This window comes from Gobio gobio (assembly GCF_949357685.1).
Source record: "Gobio gobio genome assembly, chromosome: 11".
In the NCBI taxonomy this organism is placed as follows: Eukaryota; Metazoa; Chordata; class Actinopteri; order Cypriniformes; family Gobionidae; genus Gobio; species Gobio gobio.
In genome coordinates, this window is record NC_137104.1 from 49545135 (window position 1) to 49554973 (window position 9839).

The window sequence follows — 9839 nt, forward strand, 5'->3', positions numbered from 1 at the left end:
TTGCACGTGCATGGGTTTTATATAAACTACTGCCATCAAACGGGAGCATCGATGCACATGAATGAATAGAAGTCTATTTGCTCAAAGGTTGGCTTTCCTTAGGGTAGTATCTTTAAAATCAAGACCTAATGTCCAATGTAACGCATCCTCTGTGGTGGCGGAGAAACCATGACATGAAATGGGCTAAAGGCACAATACGGCTCAGTGCATTGTCCTATTTGCCAAATTCAAGGGTCTATAAAAAAGACTGCTACTGTAAAAAAAGTGTTCAAAATGTGGCTTTCGTTAGGACAGTGCGTCATATTTCAAGGCCTTAGGTCTGCTTTAACGCATACTCTGTGGCGGCCGAGAAAAAACACAGCGAAATGGGCTGATGGTGCAAATCAGTGTGCCTTATTCTATATGCTACATTTAATGGTGTCTCATGTGCACATGAAGTCTATATTAGTGCTGGGCGGTATGACCAAAACATTTTATCACAGTATTTTTCTAAATTATACTGGTTTCGCAGTATATGACGGTATTTTTTTCCCTATGCATGACTGGGTGTTAACCACATTTTCTACTGATTGAGAGGAAATACTGCAGTAGATTGACTAGAATGGGCTACTTTACTGTCATGAGTGAAAATTGTAGAAAAATTCCACAATAGAGTTAATACAGGTTTGCAAAGCCCCACAATATGATGCTGTGAGGAGACAACAACCAATAAAACACATGCAACACACTCATTACAGACACATGAATATTAAAATATGACCACGGAGAGAAAAAAAAACAGAGTTGAGGGCACTTAAGCATTTTTAAAAAACGAACCCTATATAACAACAAACCGCCAAAACGAGGAAGAAACGCGGAAGAACATTTAAATTGTCTAAGGATATTTTCAGTATTTAAGAGCTCTACAGTCTCTGAACAAACGACACGTCAGTTTAACACAGAAAGAATAAAGCAGTGACTTTTTTGCCCATTCTTCTTTGAATTGTCAGTCTATTAACTTGCATCATTGTCTTCGGTGTAGCAGAATAACCCATTGTGTCATCGCGGTTGGGGTCAGATCTACGGCTATCAGTGTCCTTGTTTGCATACATTTCATTTGAAGAAGACGTGATGAAATATGTGCGCATACACACTGCTAGTTCGTGTTTAGAGCACTAGAGTATATGAAATAGGACCATACACTCTAAAAAATGCTATTGGGTTTACTTAACCCAGCGATTGGGTTGTTTTAAGCAAACATTTAACCAAAAAATCGAAAATCCAAAATCGCCCCCTATAACCTCAATTAGGGCATTATTTGAGGGGACAGCCATTTGTAGTGGTGTCCGAAACCATAGTGGACGTTATTGAGTGCACTCACTCAATCCCATATCGCACCGCAATAACGAGTGTACAGCTGATGTACACAAAACGGCTGTCCGACTTCACTCCTTCAAGTGAACTGTATTAGTGGATAACGTAGGGAATAGTGATTGAGGGTTTAGGGGCGATTTCGGATTCAGCCCTAGTCTAACGTTTAGTTCTTGTCGCTACACCCTTAAAAATAAAGCTGCCAGGAAGAACCAAACAGGAGTTTTCACAGTGATGCCATGGAAGAACCATTTTTGTTTCCCTGAAGAATCGTTTCTGTGAAAGGTTCTTTAAAGAACCATTTTTTAAAACCATTTTATAGTCTAAAGAACCTTACTGCACTACAAAGAACACTCAAAAAAATGCTGGGTTAAAAATAACCCAAGTTGGGTTGAAAATGGACTAACCCAGCAATTGGGTTGTTTTAAGCAAACATTTAACCCAACCGCTGGGTTAAAACAACCCAATTGCTGGGTTAGTCCATTTTCAACCCAACTTGGGTTATTTTTAACCCAGCATTTTTTAGAGTGAAACTTTTTGTACAATGGAATGGTTCTTCATGGAACCATACACCCCCCCAAAGAAGCATTTAAGAACCTTCATTTTTAAGAGTGTATGAAGCCCCTCCTTCTGAAAAGAGCAATGTGCTCTAATTGGTCGAGCTGACCAGTGTGTTGTGATTGGTCAACTGCTTCGAGCTTGTTTGGGAAATGTTCCGCCCCTTCCCATAACTTTTCAGTTTCAACACTAACTAACTCAACTTTAGGTTCAAACCTAAAAACCAATGTACCCATTCTTCCTGCTGAAGCTTCACGTCTTATTGCCTGTTTCCACTTTTGTCTCCTTAAACGCTCGTTTTTTGGGGTTGACAGCTTATAAAAACTTGTCTCCCTGTTTTTTTTAGCTTGTTTGCTGTACACCTCGTCACATATCAGCTTTTAGACATTGTTCTGTTTTTTGTTATAAGTCCGAAATGACAAGTAGGCCGCTTCACGCAATGCAAAGTCAATGGAGAGCGTTGGATTGTTCCCCCCCCCCCGGTGTTGGCGTGGCCTAAATATGCTCTGTCTCTATAGGCTGTAGGCCTAATGCGATCTCAGCTGTGTCCTCACTACAGTGCAACAGTGAAACGGGACCCTCTCAAACAGTGACCCGCTGCACCGCGTTCCGAACATTGTTTAAGCGACATATTACTGGTATTGTGGTTAAATCAAAATACATACCATAACAAAAATGAACACCAGTATTCGGTATGAACCGGTAAAACCGCCCAGCACTAGTCTATATATTTGTTATTTTTGCATAGGTCCTTTTAGAGGCTCTAATACTAAGAATATCGTACTAAGAATACCTGCATTTTTGCATAATGAAAAAGTGCATTGATAAATGTATTTTCTTAAAATTCTTATTTTTCTATTATAGATAACTAAAAAGGTGCAATAGTCTGGAAATATTGTTCCATACTCTGGTTTCTTTTTTCCATACTTCTCCAGTCCTAGAAATGACTCAAATCAAACTTCATACTTTTCCGAACTGCGTAGGAACTCTGCTTTAGGGTTTTTGAGTAGGGCAAACTGCTATAAACATGGGTCATTTTACAGAAGCGTCTTGGATAACCTCCCCATCATGGGACGGAGACTGTGCTGTCGGCTCAATGGACGTCACGGAGAGATGGATTTGTCGAAGACCTTGAGCACAAACAGCCTTTTTACTCAGCGGAGCTGTGAGACATTCTTACATTTCAGATGCTGTTACCATTGACTCCCTCTCAAACGGATGAGTGGGTCGAGAAGACCTGAACATCAGACACTGTACACATCCAAATATAACAGAAACCCTAAACCAGCCCATATACACTCTTCAAAAGAAATCACATAATGATATCAGACAATACAACAGGTGTACAATCCCACAGACGAACACTGAAGAAAGGACTGGAGTCATATATAGAGACATGAATGTCACTTGTGTATGACTTTTATCACCCAAGAAATAAATCATATAATAAAACACCTAAAAAACACCCAGAAGACCTTAGAAACACCATAGAATACAACAGAAACTATGGATGAAGCTACACTCTAAATAATGCTGGGTTAAAAACAACCCAAGTTGGCTTGAAAATGGACAAACCCAGCGATTGGGTTGTTTTAATCCAGACATTGGGTTGTTTTAACCCAGTGATTGGGTTGTTTTAACGCAGACATTGGGTTGTTTTAACCCAGCGATTGGGTTGTTTTAACCCAGACATTGGGTTGTTTTAACCCAGCCATTAGGTTGTTTTAACTCAGCGATTGGGTAGTTTTAACCCAGCGATTGGGTTGTTTTAATCCAGACATTGGGTTGGTTTAACCTAGCGATTGGGTTGTTTTAACCCAGCGATTGGGTTGTTTTAACCCAGCAATAGGGTTGTTTTTACCCAGCGATTGAGTTGTTTTAACCCATCAATTGGGTTGTGTTAACCTAGCGATTGGGTTGTTTTAACCCAGCGATTGAGTTGTTTTAACCCAGCAATAGGGTTGTTTTAACCCAGACATTGGGTTGGTTTAATCCAGACATTGGGTTGGTTTAACCTAGCGATTGGGTTGTTTTAACCCAGCGATTGGGTTGTTTTAACCCAGACATTGGGTTGTTTTAACCCAGCGATTGGGTTGTTTTAACCCAGCAATAGGGTGGTTTTAACCCAGCGATTGGGTTGTTTTAATTAGGTTGTTTTAATCCAGACATTGGGTTGGTTTAACCCAGCGAATGGGTTGTTTTAACCCAGCGATTGGGTAGTTTTAGCCCAGCGATTGGGTTGTTTTAACCCAGTGATAGGGTTGTTTTAACCCAGTGATTGGGTTGTTTTAACCCAGACATTGGTTTTTTTAACCCAGACATTGGGTTGTTTTAACCCAGTGATTGGGTTGTTTTAATCCAGACATTGGATTGTTTTAACCCAGCGATAGGGTTGTTTTTACCCAGCGATTGAGTTGTTTTAACCCATTGATTGGGTTGTTTTAACCCAGACATTGGGTTGTTTTAATCCAGACATTGGGTTGTTTTAATCTAGCGATTGGGTTGTTTTAACCCTGCTATTGGGTAGTTTTAACCCAACGATTGGGTTGTTTTAACCCAGTGATTGGGTTGTTTTAACTGGGTTGTTTTAACCCAGACATTGGGTTGTTTCATTTTTTGTATTATATGTATAACAATGTAATTATATTGCAAATAACAAAACTGTGGACATTTTAAAGGTTGCTCACAAAAAAAGGATCTTTCAGGATTTCAAAACTCCTTCCACATATGATTTAGTCAATAAAGTCAATGAACTAAGCAATACGCATCAACTTCTAGTTGTCCTTGCCTTTGTTTACTGAGTAAAAACAGCAGTATTTAAAAGCTAGTGGTTGGAGTTTAGGTGACTAACACAGAATTTCAATGATCGCTGGCTGCTGTACACTGAAATGTCAAGTAAATTTAGAACTCACACAATGCAACGGGACTTTACAGAAGGTCCGTTGAAGATGCAGGGCTCAGTAATGTGTGTTTTTGAGGAAAACTGTGTGGAAGGTTCTGGAAGAGTGACTTAACAACTAAAACTGCTGTATCACCAAACCGCCCTCATGGTGCAATAAAGTCTCTCTTTTCAGACTGAATTTCTGTAGTTGATCAAAAAGCACCGAACAAAAGACATTTCCTCATCCCTCAGGTTTAAAAGCAATGTGATTTATGTCGATTTAGAGCAATGGCAAAAGTCAGGCACATAAGTGACAGGCAGGCAGGCACAGTCAGAGATGGTCACAATGAGCTCATTTGAGTTTTACAGGACCCTGTGAGAGTGTTTAACAGGTCACCGGGTCATTTGCTTAGACGTGCTGATCTCACATTCGTCCTGGATCACTGGTCACAGGATCTGAACGAGATGGAGGGAGAGAACAGATGGAGACGAGGACAAGTACAGAAGAAAATCATGTTTGAAAACATTTGATGATAGAACATTGCTAAAGCATTTCTTAAAGCTTTTAACTGAATTGCCAGGGGAAATCCAATTGAAGCAAAAGTGCTTTGATCAAAGACATAATGGTTCAGAACAATCCAGGATTGAACCTAAAACCTGTCAATGACCTGCCCAGATCTAGATAGAGACTATACAGCACCCGTATCTCTAATACATCAACAGAGAAACTATACACGGAGGAGGACGGAATTATGGGAAAAAAAAGAATGGAAGGAATGGAGGAAAGAAGGAAGAAAATAAGAAAGAAGGAAGAAAGGGTGGGAGGATGAAGGGAGGATAGAAGGATTAAATAAAGGAAGGAACAACTTAATTAGCAAAGGAAAGAAGGAAAGAAAACAGAATGTAGAACAATGAGAAAGTAAGGAAGGAAATTGGAAGGAAGAAAAAGTGAAGGAAGGGGAAAATAATGAACGAGGGGGTGAGGAACGAGAGAAGGAAAATGGTAGAAAAAAATAAGAAAGGAAAGAAGGAAGGAAGATGAAATGAATGAAGGAAGAAAAAGACAGGAAAATATAAAGGAGGAAGGAAGGGAAATTTTACGAAAAAGAAGAAAGGAAAGAAGGAAGGAAGGTAGGTAAAATGAATGAAGGAAGAACAACAGAGGCAGGAAAAATTAAAGAAGCAAAAAATGAAAGAAGGAAGGAAAATTGTAGGGAAAAAAGGAGAAAGAAAAGAAGGACGGTAACATGAATGAAGGATGCAAAACAGAAGCAGGACAAATGGAAGGAAGGAAGGAAGGAAGGAAGGAAGGAAGGAAGGAAGGAAGGAAGGAAGGAAGGAAGGAAGGAAGGAAGGAAGGAAGGAAGGAAGGAAGGAAGGAAGGAAGGAAGGAAGGAAGGAAGGAAGGAAGGAAGGAAGGAAGGAAGGAATGGAAAATGAAAGAAGGAAGATAGGAAGATAGGAAGAAATTAAGGAACATTTTGGAAAAAAATAAGAAAGGAAAGAAGGAAGGTAAATGAAGGAAGGAAAATTGAAGAAAGAAAAAGTGAATGAAGGGGAAATAATGAACGAGGGGTGAGGAATGAGAGAAGGAAAATTGTAGAAAAAATAAGAAAGGAAAGAAGGAAGGAAGGTAAAATGAATGAAGGAAGAAAAACAGGCAGGAAAAGTGAAGAAAGGAAGGAAGAAAAACCGGCAGGAAAAAGGAAGGATGGATGGAAGGAAATTGTGGAAAAAAGAAGTGAGGAAAGAAGGAAGGTAAATGAAGGAAGAAAAAGTGAAGGAAGGGGAAAATAATGAACGAGGGTGTGAGGAATGGAGAGAAGGAAAATGGTAGAAAAAAAAGAAGAAAGGAAAGAAGGAAGGAAGGTAAAATGAATGAAGGAAGAAAAACAGAAGCAGGAAAATGAAGGAAGGAAGAAAGAAAGAAGCAGGAAGGACTGAAGGAAAATGGTAGAGCATATAAGGAAAGTAAAGAAGAAAGGAAAGAAATGTGTGGTGGGGAAAAATGAAGGAAAACAGAAGGAAGAAAAATGAAGAAAGAAAAGAAGGAAATGGAAGGAAGTCTTCAAGGACGTACAGAATGATTTGGCCTCGTCACTCAGTTCAACATTAACACTGACACACACACACTATTATAACTGAACGGTCACACACACACACACACACACACACACACACACACACACACACACACACACACACACACACACACACACACACACACACACACACACACACACACACACACACACACACACACACACACACACACACACACACACACACACACACACACACACACACACACACACACACACACACACACACACACACACACACACACACACACACACACACACACACACACACACACACACACACACACACACACACACACACACACACACACTATTATAACTGAACGGTCACACACAGTTGACCTGATGACAGGATCCACTGGGAGAATGAGAGCTGGAGATCTGCTGGAAGCTTCCGTGTTACTTCACGAGTGTAAGTGGAGTGCAGTGGATGAGAAAGCTCAAGTTAACAGTAATGGATGCTTTGTTCCCAATTGACTAAATCCTGACGTCAGAACTCCATCATCATTAAGCCGTGTGGAGTGTCAGAGTAACGGCCCTGACGCTCTCACACCTCCTGAAGAGCAGCAGCAGGGAAGCCCCACAATCCCTCAGAAAGGCCACAGGAACAGTTAGTGCCCGTGCGATCCCCTCATTTCCTCAACAAAACCTCACTGAGCTCATTTACATCCTAAACCTCCACTGAGTATCCCCATCGTTTGCATATAAAGTCACACTTAAAGCTGCTTTGAAGCATCAGCGGCTGGCTGAATGTGAATGGATGTGCGGGGGAGAAACGAATGATTAACCTTTAACAGGAATATGGGCTTCATTGCTCAACAAGGATGTTTTTAAGCTCAATAAATTTCTCAATAGAGAAACAAAGAGGCTTTGTGTGTCGAGCTCTCGGCACGGCGGCCATCATGGACAACTTCACTGCCTCATGTCCCGTTCTCAACTTAATTCTGTTTACAGGAACATTCATGTAATCCAAGACCACTCAGCTCAATCTACAGTGGAACAATAAATACACCGATAAACAAACAAATCAATTGCAAGATAAATCAGTAAAAAATAAAAATAAAACATATCCCACAATAAGACTACCTTACAGACAAAGCCAGAATGAGAGTAAATTGCTATAGTAAAATAATAAGTAATAATTTATAAATATATATATTTTTAATTTAAATTAAGATTACCTAAGCAAGTAACATAATAAATAGCTTAACAAATAATTTATCAAATTAAAATGTACTTCATTTGAATTGACCAAGCTGATAAATACATAAATAAAATATTTTAAAATTATTTGTTAAATAAATTAAGATTACCAATGTTATATGATATTATGATATTATTTAACATTATGATATTACGTTAAATTATGAGTATTTAAAAAAAATAATAATAATATTAATAAATATATATATCATAAACTGGTGATAAATATATATCACAAGTCACATGAATATGATTATGCATGGAGGGGACATATATAAATGTGAGGTCAATAAGATTGTGTTCTCTCGCAAATATTTTGATTTGAGTTCACTTGCAAAACTTTTGAGTTCTTTGCGAATGAACACTCTAAAAAATGCTGGGTTAAAAATAACCCAAGTTGGGTTGAAAATGGACTAACCCAGCAATTGGGTTGTTTTAACCCAGCGGTTGGGTTAAATGTTTGCTTAAAACAACCCAATTGATAGGTTAAAACAACCCAATTGATAGGTTAAAACAACCCAATCGCTGGGTTAAAACAACCCAATCGCTGAGTTAAAACAACACAATCGCTGAGCTAAAACATCCCAATCGCTGGGTTAAAACAACCCAATTGCTGGTTTAGTCCATTTTCAACCTAACTTGGGTTATTTTTAACCCAGAATTATTTAGAGTGAACACAAACATTTGTGAGATGAGCATTGCCAAATCATTTTTCCTCCTATATCTTATGTTTTATCTTCACCACGTCCCTTTAGGGGCTGCGTAATTATGAGTTGTTTATGTGTTTTGTAACTTGTTAGCGGTTTAAGTTAAAGTAGTGACCAGGATGGGGAACTTCAGTCCAGAAGGGTCACTGTCCTGCAGAGTTTAGCTTCAGCCCTGATGAAACTCCTTCCTGTAGCGTTCTAGTGATCCTGAAGACCTTGATGAACTAGGGTTGGAGCTAAACTGTGCAGGACTGTGGCCCTCCAGGCCCGGAGCTGCCCATGGTTATTGGAAAACGACAGGTAAGTGTGTTGGAGCAGGGTAGGAACCAAACGGAGGGGCCATTTACGTGACACCGTTTTCAACTAAAATCTAACATTTTTAATGGATTTTGGTCGTTCATTACACGACAACAGCTTTTTGGAGCCTGAAAACACAAACTTGTGAAAACGGGTTTCAAATTGGGAAGAGAGGAGGATCAAGAGGATCGTTTTGGCAGCGTTGTTGTCTGTAAGCGAAGAACACTAAGGAAAAACTTTTCTGTGTTTAGTGCATTGTTGTCTGATATACACTGATCTGGTGAAGTGAACACTGATGATCTCTTCATCACCTGTTAGTGGGTGGGATATATTAGGCCGCAAGTGAACATTTTGTCCTCAAAGTTGATGTGTTAGAAGCAGGAAAATGGGTAAGCGTAAGGATTTGAGAGAGTTTGACTAGGGCCAAATTGTGATGGCTAGATTCAGAGCATCTCCAAAACTGCAGCTCTTGTGGGGTGTTCCCGGTCTGCAGTGGTCAGTGTCTAAAGTGCTCCAATGGAGGAACAGCGGTGAACCGGCGACAGGGTCATGGGCGGCCAAGGCTCATTGATGCACGTGGGGAGTGAAGGCTGGCCCGTGTGGTCCGATCAAACAGAGGAGCTACTGGAGCTCAAATTGCTCAAGAAGTTAATGCTGGTTCTGATAGAAAGGTGTCAGAATACAGTTTGTTGTGTATGGGGCGGCGAAGCCGCAGACCAGTCAGGGTGCCCATGCTGACCC